Genomic DNA, 13,384 nt, shown 5'->3' with positions numbered 1-13,384 from the left:
TTCAGAGGAGGGGAGTGTGGTTGAAAGGTGAATGAGATGTTTCCTTTAGAGTTGATGCTCTGGTCCTGCGATTCTCCTAGCTAGGCAGGATTAAAGAAAACAAAGTATTGGGTGTCCCTAAGTGACCTGACTTCTGCCTGGGCCACTCAAGGCCTTGGTCTAGGCCGGAGCTCCTTCCGCTTAGGCGGAGCAGGAGATGGCTGGGACATGAGGAGGTGAAGAAGGGGTTTGAAGCAGCAGTCAAGTGATGTACATGTGGACTGGTAACATGTTTGATTTGTCCTGTTGCTGCGACCCTTGGATAAGATCCTGCTGGTAGAGGGCCCTAGATTTTGGAGTGACCTAGAGAGGTAGATATAGAGAGAGAGGTAGAGATAGAGATAATGAAATGTAAGAAGAGGGGTGGGGTTCACAGAGGGGTGAGGTAGAGAGAACAGTAACATAGGAAGAAGGTTTAGTTAGAGAGAGCTGGAGATGGAGAGCTGTAGAGGTACACAGGCAAAAAGATGAGGTAGAAGTATAGAGAAGTGCAAGCTAGCGACAGTGGTGAGGTACAGCGGAGGGCAGAATAAGACGTGGGGTACTGAAACATAAGTTATATAAAGTTGGCAGTGAGGTAGAGATAAGGTAGATTCAGAGGGATGAACATTATAAAAATAAATTATTTATAGAGAAAAGGGGTGTAGCAGAGAGATAGATGTGAAGTAGAGAAAGGGAGGGGACACTGGGACAGAGGAAGAGAGAGAATGTGAGAAAGAGCCTGAGAGGTAAAGTAGAGAAATGTAAAAAGAAAGATGCATAGAAGGTGTATTGAAAGGTGGTCCCGGGATAGAGATTGAAGAGAGTGAGAGAAGGATAACAATGACAGAGCCGGCTAGAGGTAGAGAAAGAGGGTTAGTGATACAAGAGTAAGGTTGTGAGGGAGGATGTAGACCGACTAGATTTAGAAAGAAGTGGAAAGGCGAGAGTGATCAAATCAGGGAACTGAGAGGTGGTGTAGTGAGAGAAATAGAAATGTAGGTAGTGTATGAGTTGTGAAGTAGAGAAAGAAGTGAGGAAGAAAGTGAGATGTAGAGAAAGGGGGTGAGAAAGGTGGAGTACGTTAATAAATAGGGATAGAGCAGTAGGGTGAAGCACTAGCTGAGGGTGAGAGAGGTAAAGTAGATGGAGAAGATATACAGGGTAATGAGATGAGAAGTACTTTGAGTTGCCTAGAAAGGGGTGAGTTACAGATGTGATAGGGAGAAATAGATGTGCAGGTTGGCACAGATAGTAGGAGAGATAGAGGTAGAGACCAGTGGGATGCAGAGTGGGAAAAAGAGAGGTAGGTCAGACAGAAACGTGGTTGAAAGGGCTGAAATAGAAATTGAGGGGTAGGTACATGGAGGTAGAGAGATCAGTGGAGACAGAGGGTAATAAGAGGGGAGAGCTAGAAGAATGGAGGTCAAGTGAGGGGAGATGTGAGACAAAGATAGCTGAGGCAGAGAAAGAGAGTCAGAGATTCATAAAAGAGTTGACATAAGGTAGTCAGGGAGAGGGGTAGATAGATAAGGGCAGGGGTTTAATTACTTGTGAGGTAGAGGGAAAGAGGCCCAAAATGTTAGATGGAGAGAAGGTAGCAAGTAAAAAGACAGTGGTATAAAGGGAGTGGTAAGGTAAAAAGAGGGATGTAAGGTGAAGAGTAAGTTAGAGGGAGAAAGACAAAAAAGTAGAGTGATCGGTAAAAGAAGGGTGGCGGCAGACAGTGAGAGATGCTTGAGAAGGTGATGGGTGAAGAGAGAAAGAAAGGTAGACAGAAAGGCAGAAAGTAGTGAGACATGAGTAGGAGGAATGGGGTGGTGAGAGGGAGAGAGAGAAACCGGAGCAAGAGAGAAATTGTTATAGAGAAAAAGGAGAACAAGAAAAAACTTTATTATGCAGACCCTTGGGAGCTAAGGGTATTTGCAAATGCCTAAATTGCACATTCCTTCAAATTTCTCTGGCTGTTTTCCTGCACTTATAAACAAACAGGAGAGGGGGGGTAGAGTAGTTCAGAAGGATTCGTACTCCACAGACTGATGTGTATAAACACAAGGATTCCTCCTTGAAATGACAGGGAATTGTTCACCACCGTGGTATGGGAGCACTTACTGTTTCTTAAAATACCCCTCACACACCAAAAGGCCCCTTGGTGTCATGCTTCATCATAGGGGTCTTCGCATCCCTCTAGCGGGATGCGGCGTGCTGCGACCTACGACTACGTGGGAGCACTTTTAGTTTTTGACTATGTGTGGTGCATGTGAGTGAGTATGTTTTTTAGGTGAGTGGTGGGATTTTAGAGAAGTGATTAAAAAGTGCCTGGCTCGTGGGTGTAGTAGAATAAACTTTTATTCATGGCCCCGGGCTGGCACTATTAAAAGAAGTGAAGTGCAATGTGTGTATTGTCGTGATTATGGACAACACCTCATGTGTGCGTCATCATGTTTCGAAGGCAAAGCTCCTTCTTCAGGACAGGGGCACAACTTTCCCACCATACTCACGTTTCACTAATGGGTACAGATGTATTAATGTTATTAACAAAAGTGAAGAGAAAACTATAAATATGTGTAGGTAAAATACAGGCTATTATGTGCCTACAGCGGTTCGGCTCAAGTAAATGCAATTTGAATAACCTGAGAAAAGAAAGGAAAAAAGGAAAATTATGGTCTCCCTTATCCAGGGTAGCTCAGACAGGTGCAGTCACCTGGAACAAACCATCCAGCTTATTCAGCCATGTGGAATAAAGACACTTACAAGACATACAACATAGATAACATAAAACACACTCTTAAAATATTGCAGAGGTTTGAATCATACTTAAGTAATAGTGCTTGCTTTCTTCATGAGCATTCACAACGTCTGGGCGGTAATTGCTATTGTGCAATCTAGATGGAAAAACATATAGGTTTCAGGGTGGTGCATTAGTTACTTGGGCTGTCTCAGTGATCATGCTGTAACTCACCATACTCACAAACACGGGAAAAGTTCTCCTCGGTCTTGCCCCACACGCTGCTCTACTGGACTGAGGTTTGAGCCCAGGGAGTGTGGTATTTATACCACAAGTGAATTGGTAATTGCTCGTTAAGAAATGCGTCCGAGCAGATGTCAAGTCGTACCCATGTTTGGGTAATCTGGTGTTCATTGAGCGCCCCTGAGCTAATTGAATGATTATCGAGCCTTCTAAGGTCTGTCCAGTCGGGGAAACGCGTCTGTCTGCCAGCGTTCCAGTTTCGCGCATGCGCGGTTGTTGCTAACCGCACTTAGCGTGCGCGGAAAGGAGACGGGCTTTTTCCGCGCATGTGAGGGGAAAACAGTCAGTGTTGTGGACTCTGCGGGTTCCGTAATGCAAGCCTGTTAGCGCTGTTAAAGTGAAAAAAGCTCCGTTTAAAGTAAGGAGTAAGGCATCATGAATGAGAGCGCTTATGTGCTAGGAGAAATTATGTTGAAAAGGCCTGTTACCCATTAGATACAGGATGCCTCATTTATGAGGTTTTACAGTAGGGCAGCGCTGCTGGCATGCCTGCTGTATTGCCCTACAGCAAAAGAAAGGGCAGGAATGAGCTGCATCTCACAGATAGGACGCATTCCTGTCCTTTTACCCTGCACTGGCACACAATCGGCTGCCGTGCGCCAAAGCTGGCACCTTTGCACCATGGTGCAAGGCTGCTAGTGTTGCAAGGATGATTCTTTTTGTGCTGGAAGGGAGACACTCACAAGAGGCTTTTTCCTGTTTCTATGTGTGCTGTAGAATGCAGCACACATAGAAAAAGGAAAAACAAGAAGAAATACATGTATTTCTCCTCATTGTGCCTCCTTAAGCCTCCCATTTGGAGGCGTACGTTTTTCTCGCTGCCTCAGAGTTACGATTTCTTGTAAATCTGGGGCAGTGTCAAAAAGCCATGAATATTGTTGGCAACAAACCCCAGCAACAGCCATTACACACCTGTTACGCAGAAAATTGCATTAAAGGGAACAATATTTATGAGGCGGCATTAAGCCAAAAAAAAGTGGCTTAGTACTGTCTCATAAATATGGAGCAGGCTCCTGCACCATGGAACGTTCCAAAAAGTCACATTCTGGCGGCCTAAGCGGCCTCATAAAGAATTCCTAAGGAGATTAAGTGATTTGTCTAGAATCATAGGATATTGAGCTGATGCCAGGACTTAAACCTGTTTACCCAGTTCCAAAGTCAGACGTTCTGGTCATTTGGCCATGTCTCCTTCCCAGCTACAAAATACCCACTCCGCATATCTGAATACAGTGTAAAAAAACCGATGGGCAGGTTTAAAATAACGGGCACATCCCTGCATATTAGCAGGGATGCACCACTTATTTTGCGTGACGTTAAAAACCCTTGTGCCACCATGGATGCGCCGCATTTACAATGTGACGCACTATGGCACAAGGATAGACAGATGCATCACGCATCTGTCAGCGTAAAGATGATGCAGTGCTGGAGTCGTGTCGCAAGTGCGCCGCAACTCCAGCACTGCACAGGGGTGGACGATACTTGCTGAGCTGCGTCAATCCTTGCGCGCGTTATAAGAAGGGGAAAGGTTTTGACGCAACAGGTCGTAAAAGTGACTCAATGAAATCTTGTAGATTTCACTGCGTCACTTTTGCGAGACTTCCTTGCGACAGATCGCCTACCCTGCATACATTATACCTGACGCAGGTATAATGTAGTGCAGGGCTTTACAACGTGACGCATCTCTCCAAATTCGTCACGTTGTAAATATGTTGCATAGTGATGCATTGTTTACGATGATGCTGCATCACAGAAGTGACCAACAGTGTTGTAAAGATGTTGCAAGGGGCTTGTACATCTGCCCCGTCGTTTATACTTTCAAACCATGCCCCTAAGTGCATAGCCTACGTTCACTTTGATGCCCCCCACTTTTGTTTTATCCTACTTAAAGCCCTCAATTGAAACTGTTCCAAGAAGTTGACTCAGATAAAAGTCTTCCTTCTGTATGAATACGGTAAAATAGGAATTACCCATATTTGCTATATTTTATAAAGTCTTTTCTGCGATGTCCATTTGGAAGAAAAGTTGGAGATGTTCAACTAGGAAATTGAAAGAATAGTTTCAAGTTTTTATGAGCTGAATGTGTGACCAACTTACAAATTTACCTTTTGAGATTCAGCTGGATCTGTTAGCTTATTTGGGACACATAAGTCCATGCCTTAAATGAAAAACACAAAACAACTTGTGCCAGTATAAAATGGGAAATTGCAAAAAAAAATATTTTTTTTAAAAGGAATGGGTGATGTCACAGCTGATAAATATAGCGTATCTTTGAGCTATGATTTGACACCAGGCCAAAGTTAATTGATTTTCTTTTTTTGATTTCAAAAAGTTTTTTTATTTAAAAGACTTCCAATACAGTACAGTAGTAATGCAGTAGTGCAGGGGGGGGGGGGGGGGGTATTTACAGCTGGGAGATCTTGGTATTATCCTGGATACATGTTTGCCCCTAGAGATTTCATAGGATAATGGTGTATTTATCATAATGTAGGCATGCATCTCACTACTTTGAACCCCTGCTACCAGACTTCAGCCATTTTGAATGCACAGCTTAGAATCCTGATAGGGCATAAGCGCGACTTCTGGCTCCTCAGGAGTAGCGCAAAATGGGGTCTCCCTCCTACTGAATCTAATGAGGGGCCCCTGAGTCTCCTATGAGCCAGTGGGGGCCACATAGAAATTATTTTTGTGGACCAGCACTTGTATATCGGCATCAGAAATGTACCATAGGAAGAGATACCGAAAAACTCTCAAAGCAGAGAGAAGGAGGAAGAGAAAGACGGAAAAAAGCCACAAAGGTAGAAAGCAGGAAGCTGCAAGAGTGAGGTAAAGAGGGAGGGAATGTCTGGTAGTGCATTAAAGAGGCCGGAGGTTCTTTGGAATTCGAGACCCTGGCATTTAAGTACAATGGCCATGGGGCTCTTCGCTTAGATTGGACACCAGCAGTCATTCATTTACAAGTTAAGCACTGTGGATACTACACAAATGATGTGAAAGCAGTCCAATAGGAACCAGGGGGCATATGCACAAGGGGGTTGCGCCACCAGAACGTCACTTTTTTCGACGTTTCAGTGATTCAATGCCCTTCTCCATATTTGCAAGGCGGCATTAAGCTTTGTAAATATTGTACCCTTTCACACAGGAATCTGCGTGAAAAGGGCTCGCAATGGGTATTACTGTGGGCATTCCACCGAAACACCCAGTGCCTTTTGACGCTGCTCCAGATTTACGAGGATGTGTACATCTGAGGCAGTGCCAAAGACTGACGCTATGCGTTACATTGAAACAATGAAAAGAAATACCTTTTTTGCTCCTTGTTTTTACTTTGTCTATGTGTACAGCATTCTGCAGCACACTTGGAACAAGCAAATCACCATTATTGATGGTGTATATGCAGGAAGTGACACCTTCCTGCACGTAAACAATCATCCTTGCAAAGGGGGGCCCTTGCAATATGGCTCAAGGGTGTCTTTGTTGGCACTAGGCAGCTATTTTTAGTGCCAGTGCAGGGTAAACACAGGGGTATGCCATTTTCTTGTAAATACGGTGCATCCCTGCATTTCGGAAACGACGCAGCGCAGCACTTCAAAATTTGGTGCAGCACAAGGCTGTGGCATTTCCTTATACATATGCCTCTTGGTCTTCATAAAACCTGCTTCCAAGAAGGTAAAGCTTTGAGGTGAGGATCCTGCAAGAGGCATGGATATTTGGCTGGGATATGCAGCTGAGGCCCTCCGATGATAGGATGGTGGCAGCTATTCTGGTATGTTCACTACTGTGAACAGGACCGGTGGAAGTAGAGAATGTTTATGGATAGGGTCATTGGCTCGTTACCGTGGGGGGCAGGTGCACGAAGGTGTGAGGAAGACAGGTGGCCAGAGGTTAGTGCACAGGGCCGGCTACTGGACCTTTCTAAGTAAGAAAAGGAAAAACAAATGCTTTTAAAGTATGTTTAAAACCATTTGTTTAGCTCTCTTTGATTAGAAGCAAAGGCAGGTCCCCATGAACATAAATCAGCCCCAACACAGTAAAATTGGCCCCAGCTTGGCTGCAGACCAAAATGCCTGGTAGCCAGTCCGGTCCTGTTGATGCAGACCAGTCAAATCACACAATTGCACTATGTGTCACACAATATCATCTCCCTTCACATGGTCTCACAGTGAGGTGCCAATATTATACTATGCCAGGGAAGACAAGTGGAAAAACACTGCACAGAGTATATTTCCAGTTCGCCTGAACAGGCACCAGTCTCAGCAAACTTTTTTTTTAACAACAGGGGGACAGGGGAATGGGGAGAAATGTGGTCCCTCTTTGCACCATGCCCTGTCCCCACTAAGGGTCCCCCACCTTATCACACAGTGACCTTTTTCTTAGTTGGAAGGTCTGAGCCATGGATGCCATAGGTAAGTGATATATATACGTTTCGGTGACCTGCGGTTCATTCTCAGCAGGCTCCATTGAAGGTTTGGCTGGACCTTGTGTAACAGAGGACTGCGGATGGATATACATTGGAAAGACATTTACCAGGGCACCAGAGAGGGTAGCTGAAATTAAATGTATAGGGTGGTGGAGTCCAAGCGTGGTGCTAGCAGCTCTCATGTGGTGCCCAATGCCATCGGGCAGGTGGTGCCAGTTAACATGCACTGACATTAAGGAGACCACGAGCTGGACATGTGAGGTCAGAGAGTTGAGGAAAATCAGGGGGAAGAAGGGAGCAGGGCTGGTTTGAAAGAAAATCATGGATTTTTTGTAAGGATGGTGAGACCAGGCCAAGGGCCAGGGGATGGAGACATGGGAGGGCTGAATCTGGAACAGGATTTTTTTTCGGAATGAGGTCATGGGGTCAGCAAGTGTAAGGTGCCAGGAAAGTTGCAGGCAAGGGAAGAGGAGGGGAGACTGAGGGCATGAGATAGCAATTAAGCGTAGAGGAGCCCAAGGATGAGTAGATGTGTATGGGAGGATGGGAGGTTAGAGACAGCAAGGAAAAGTGTAGCTGCATGGATCTGATGTACCCTGAGGCATTCCCCTTTGCACAGATTGTTGGCAGCCAGATAAATAATGGCGGATAGTGTTGAAAGCGGATGTCACTTGGGGGTGTCGACTGTTTCCTTTGGGGTCTGGCTTTTGGGTTGTCAGGAGTTTGGGGTAGTCACACAAGAGGAATGATTGCATAACGGGTGCAACAAACATGACACCACTCCCCAAAGTTCAGCGCTTTGAGTGCGGTTGCACTTAAGGCCTGCTAGCAGAAATCTCTACATCTGACATACAGTCCTCTGCTGACTTGGCAGGCCAGTGGCACACCCTCCAGGGTATGAAAAATCTTGCATGGCATAGTTATGGGGAAAAAGGGGTTATATTCTCCGGGTGGTGGCCATGTCTTGTCATGATGAGGGATTAGCAAAACTCCCCTTTTCCAGTGAGCAATTTGTCTGTACCCTCTTCTGCCAACCCTCAGTTGGAGAAAGGGAGGAATGGAGGCAAAAGTCCTTCTAAGCATGAATTCCTCATTCTAGGCATTAAGGGACTCAAGGAATGGCTCTGTCAAGGGCCGGCCTTTGTTATTGCTTTATTGGTAATTACAGTGGGCTGCCCCTGATAGGGCTTTTCAAAGGAACTACTGCACCAGGGGAGCTTGTGTGTGACTCTTGCTTTGCTTTGAAGTCCAGTGTCTGGAGTCCGGGCAATGTATGTAACTAAGCGCAGTGCAGTTATTATTAAGTTTGACACATTGCAAGGCCCCTCACAGTACTTCAAAAGGCAACTGTGCTTTTTTTTTATCCTGTCCATGGAACAGCAGATCCGTCACAATTTTACTCAGGTGTGAAAAACAGGCTAAATGGCTGCATTTTGCTTACCACACAGGAATTTCACCCACCTCTAGTCACACTGTCTTGCTGCCACAGCCCCCCTGTTAGTGCTCACCTGTGGGTGTCTTCTGATTGTCGTCTACTGTCATAGGCTCTCCCTGTGGCACTCACTATCCCAGGAGGGCCTGGCTTATATAAGGCTCCAACTGACGATGCATTAGACTCAACCTCTAGCCTGAGAACCAGTGACAAATAAACAAGACACAAATTTTCAATAACACGCACACCCTCGTCTCAGACTGCCTACCTGAACAGGTGGGGACGCTAGAAAGACGCTAGAAGGCATCAGCAGGTCTCTTGTGCTTCCTTATCATGTGTTTGAACCTGTGCTCTCCCACTGCTCCTGTGATGCGTAAATCCGGCACAGTGGACAGCTATCCACCTTCTGGGAAGTAGAAAAGACCATTCAAACTTGTTTTTCTTCCAGTGCTAATCAATGGAAAGATTCTACAGCAATTGACCTAATGTAAAGCTTTTAAAGTGCAAAGTAACTATTTATTAATCTTTTCCAGCTGAGTTACAAATAAGAACCCAACAACCAAAACCGTAATCTATACTTTCCTATACACATACTTTGAAACCCTACAGCCAAGCAAATAATTTTACACGCTTTAGCTTTATTATTCTTTTTTATATGCAAGTTTTGTGCGAATATATGTCTATGATTTGAATTGGATGTTTTGAAATATATATAACAGATAAAAAATACTTTGCAAAATATTGTAGTCCTACCTTACAGGCATTGCTTGAAGTGTGACAGCACTAGAGGTGCCACATACAGCTCTGATAAAACACGACAGTGTGATCCAGGAGTGCCCTCAACATTCCCGCCCTGCTGTGACTATGGTATTGTAAAATTCTCCAAAAAGTGTGCTAAATCAACCAGGCAGTCGAATTGTGGCTCACTTGCTAACACACTGGCGCACTCTGTCTCTAACTCACTCACTCACTCACTCACTTATTAGCTCACCCACTGTCTCCCTCACTCACTTCCTCATTCCCATACTCACTCCCTAACTCACTTGCCCTCTCACTGATTTACTAACCTATAAACTCCATCGTATACTGGACTGCAACCCTGGGATCGGACAACATGTCTGACCCCTTACATGTATCATCCTTGGCTATTTCACCTTACTGTCAAAGCACCTCAACCCTTCAGAAGGGAAGGGAAGGGTCATCTGGAAAAATTAGTTTTAGAGACTTGATTCTAAGAAGCTTTTCATAGAAACCTGGATTCATCTTCAAAAAGTGAAATTTGAATATTAAAGCAGCCAACAATCAGTGAAGGCAGCAGGAGGATTTAGGAGGAATCTGGAAATGGGTCTGTTATTGCATTTGAATTTGAGGTAGAAGCAGCTCAAAGGTCCACGTTTAGTTTAAAATGACTGCTAAAGGCATTGGCATGTCTAACTCAACAAAAGAGAGAAGAAGAGTCAAGCGAGGAAAGACATGGGCACAGCCATTTTAAGTTTGTCTACAATATGTGTTCATTTGTTTGCCAGTACTCATGCAACAGCAAAAAGGAGCATTTAGGGACACTAGGGAGTTGGGCTTCAAGGGGCAGATTTTCAAGCCCCTTGCGCCTCATTTACGCTGCCGCTGCGTCACTTTTGTGATGCAGCAGCGGCGCAAATCCTGCTCCATGGTGCAAGGGTACTTACAACGTGACGCATCTGGGAGATGCGCCACGTGGTAATGCCCTGCGCCACATGTAGGCGTTCCTGTGCAGGGGGAGGCGTTCTGGAGCAGGAACGCCTCCTAAAAGTGGCTGAGTGAAATCTACAAGATTTCACTCAGTCACTTTTAGGCCCATGCTGCATCAAAACCCTGCGCCTGCCTGAAGCAGGCGTAAGGATTGACGCAGCATTAACTAGATAGGGCCCCCAGAGCATTGCTGGAGCTGCTTCGCGCTTGCGTTGCAACTCCAGCAATGCGTCACTTTTACGGCACAGATGCGTCACGCATCTGTGTCGTTTTTGCCCCATGGTGCGCCGCATTGTAAATGCGGAGCATCCATGATGACGGAGCAGTGGCGCACAATAACTGGCGCATCCCTGCTGATTTGCAGGGATACGCCAGTTATTGTAAATATGCCCATAAGTATGATGTTCGCAGTTACATATTTTGCATGTTTTTTCACATCATTGAGGGGGCAAATAGTAGCCTCTACTGTGTCACAAATGCTGTTCCCAGCATTCCCTGTGCTATCGGCGTGCATCCACAGGAGGGACTTCAACAGCAACTGCATCTTTTAACACAGGTGGGACTACAGGCGCAACAACAGTTGTCAAGACAGCAGAAACCACAGCTGCTGCAACAGACGGGACTCCTGCAGCAACCAATGCTGCTACCAATGCTGAGACTAAAGCAGCAACCACTACTGCCAGCACAGCTTGAAGACCAATAGAAACACCAGTTGTAACGACAGCAGTTATCACAGCAGTAGCAACAACAACAGTTCACAGGAAGACCAAGACAAAAGCAGTGCCCAGAGTCACAACAACAGGATAGGCAATACCACTCCAACCACTGCCACTCCAGCAGGAACCACAGCAGTTACAACTGCTACCACCATAGCACGGTCAGCAGCAGCAACTACTAGAGCAACAACATCTGTCACAACAGCCGCCACCTCAGCAGAAACAACAGCTGCTACAGCCGCAGTTGGTTGCAAACACAGCATGAGCCTCTGGATTGTGCTCAACTATTATGGCATAAAGGACCAACCGAGTGACCAAAACTGGCACCCCGCCAGGGAACAGAGCAGTGGCCACAGATGTAAGTCCAATACCATCAAAGCAGTACCAACAGCGGTGACAGCAGATTCAACAATGGCATGAGTCAAAACGGCACTGAGGGAAGCTTCAACATTGGTCACTCCAACCTCCATCACAGCCATAACCATAGCAGTAACCACAGCTGCCACTGTGATAGAGGCAACTGGTGTAGCCACAGCTGCTGCCAGAACCTGGACAGCAACAACCACAGAATCAGGTGACACAGCAGCAACCACATCCATAACAACAGTGGGACTACAGCTGCAACCACATCTTCCAACAGATCTTGGATCAAATAGCACCTATTATGACAGCAGCGACTTCAGCTGCTACAACACCGGTGACCACAGCAGGTATCACAGCTGATACCATTGCAAGGACAAATAACAGCTGCCGACACAGCAGGAGTGACCACATGTGCCTTCATGCCAGGGACAACACTGGCAACAACGCCTGCCAATGAGACAGGTACACCATCAGTCCCCACAGTTGAAACCACTGCAGGAACAACATTAATGAAACAGCTGTCTCGCCTGATGGGCAGATTAAGGCGTTTAACCCCAATCTGTCTCCTTTTTGCAAAAAGCATATTAGAGCCTGAGGCATTTTTTTTCAAAAAAAGGATGGGGTTAGGGCCTGCCTGAATCGGGATTTCCCCGCTACTTCTAAAGCCCAACAGTCCTTGTGCCTCGACTGGAGGAAGATTAGAGGATGTGCCCCAAACGCCATGGCATGTAGAGAAAATCTGAATTCTTTTGGCATTGTTTTGGCTTGTGGGCAAGCAGAGAGTGGGAGAATTGCAACTTCCTCTTATTTGCCAATGTGATTGACTGCACTATTAGGGCTCTTGCAAAGTTGGCAACCGGAGACCTCTTACAACTCTGGGCATTTCTAAAACCTATTGACCCAGGAAAATCCAGGGAACTCTGATTTGCACGGACTTGTGTTTTCTTATCCATAATGCCCTGTTAATATCAAAACAAGAGTCAGTAAGTTTTCGATATATATGTAGCAGAAATCTTGTGAAATTCCATTCAATGGCTAAAGATCATACTACCTTCCATTTCCACACTTGTCCTGATTGACACACTACCTCCCAAGTGTGGGTTGGCCTAGCATCAAACCGTCAACCATGTAAAGACCTCATTCAGACCACATTGACTTTACACAGTTTTAGTTTTGACCAGTTACTGTTGCAGGTGATAGCCCTAGCCTCACAAGTGAGGTACTGTTTTTGTTTAGGTGAAGCGTGGAAACACTAGGTAGTCGAAATTTAGTTGATCCCAACAGATTCTGAACATTCCCTCACATACATATTAGAAAAAAATATGATTTTAGCCGAAGCTCAAGTTTTTCCAGGTGTTCTGGGTAACAGAATATAGTGATAGACACTAAAGTCATACCACTCTGTAGTTCCCTGGGTGTTTAGAAATGTCTGGACAAGTTTCCTAGGTGGCAGCCACATCCAGACCCAAATATCCCAGCTACCCACATCTTCTGGATGGGTATATTTTCAAGACGAAAACCTGGTGTTTTCATGTTGTGTTTTGTTACCTTTTCTTTTGCAGGTGATATGCCCACACACACTCAAGTGGGGTACTGTTAGACTCGGGGTCTCTGGTTTGCACAGGTATGCACTTGTGGCAAACAGGGACCCTCTCCTCTAGTTAGGGTAAGAGAACTACTCC

The 13,384-nt window shown here is 45.6% G+C and overlaps 1 long non-coding RNA gene across 2 annotated transcripts in view; it reads right to left on the bottom strand.

The window, feature by feature from the left end:
• LOC147703599 (uncharacterized) overlaps window positions 1-9,079 on the bottom strand; it is a 93,600-nt gene extending 84,521 nt beyond the window's left edge. Inside the window, exon 1 of one of the 2 annotated variants that reach the window (XR_015297300.1) lies at window positions 8,972-9,079. This is a non-coding gene — a long non-coding RNA (uncharacterized LOC147703599). Of the gene's footprint in view, window positions 1-8,924 lie in introns of both variants that reach the window. The other variant, XR_015297301.1, reaches the window with a different exon arrangement.
• Window positions 9,080-13,384: the final 4,305 nt, after the last annotated feature.

Source organism: Lissotriton vulgaris, chromosome 7 (assembly GCF_964263255.1).
Source record: "Lissotriton vulgaris chromosome 7, aLisVul1.2, whole genome shotgun sequence".
In the NCBI taxonomy this organism is placed as follows: Eukaryota; Metazoa; Chordata; class Amphibia; order Caudata; family Salamandridae; genus Lissotriton; species Lissotriton vulgaris.
Note: the sequence above shows the minus strand (reverse complement) of the source record. Positions and strands in the feature narration are given on the sequence as shown.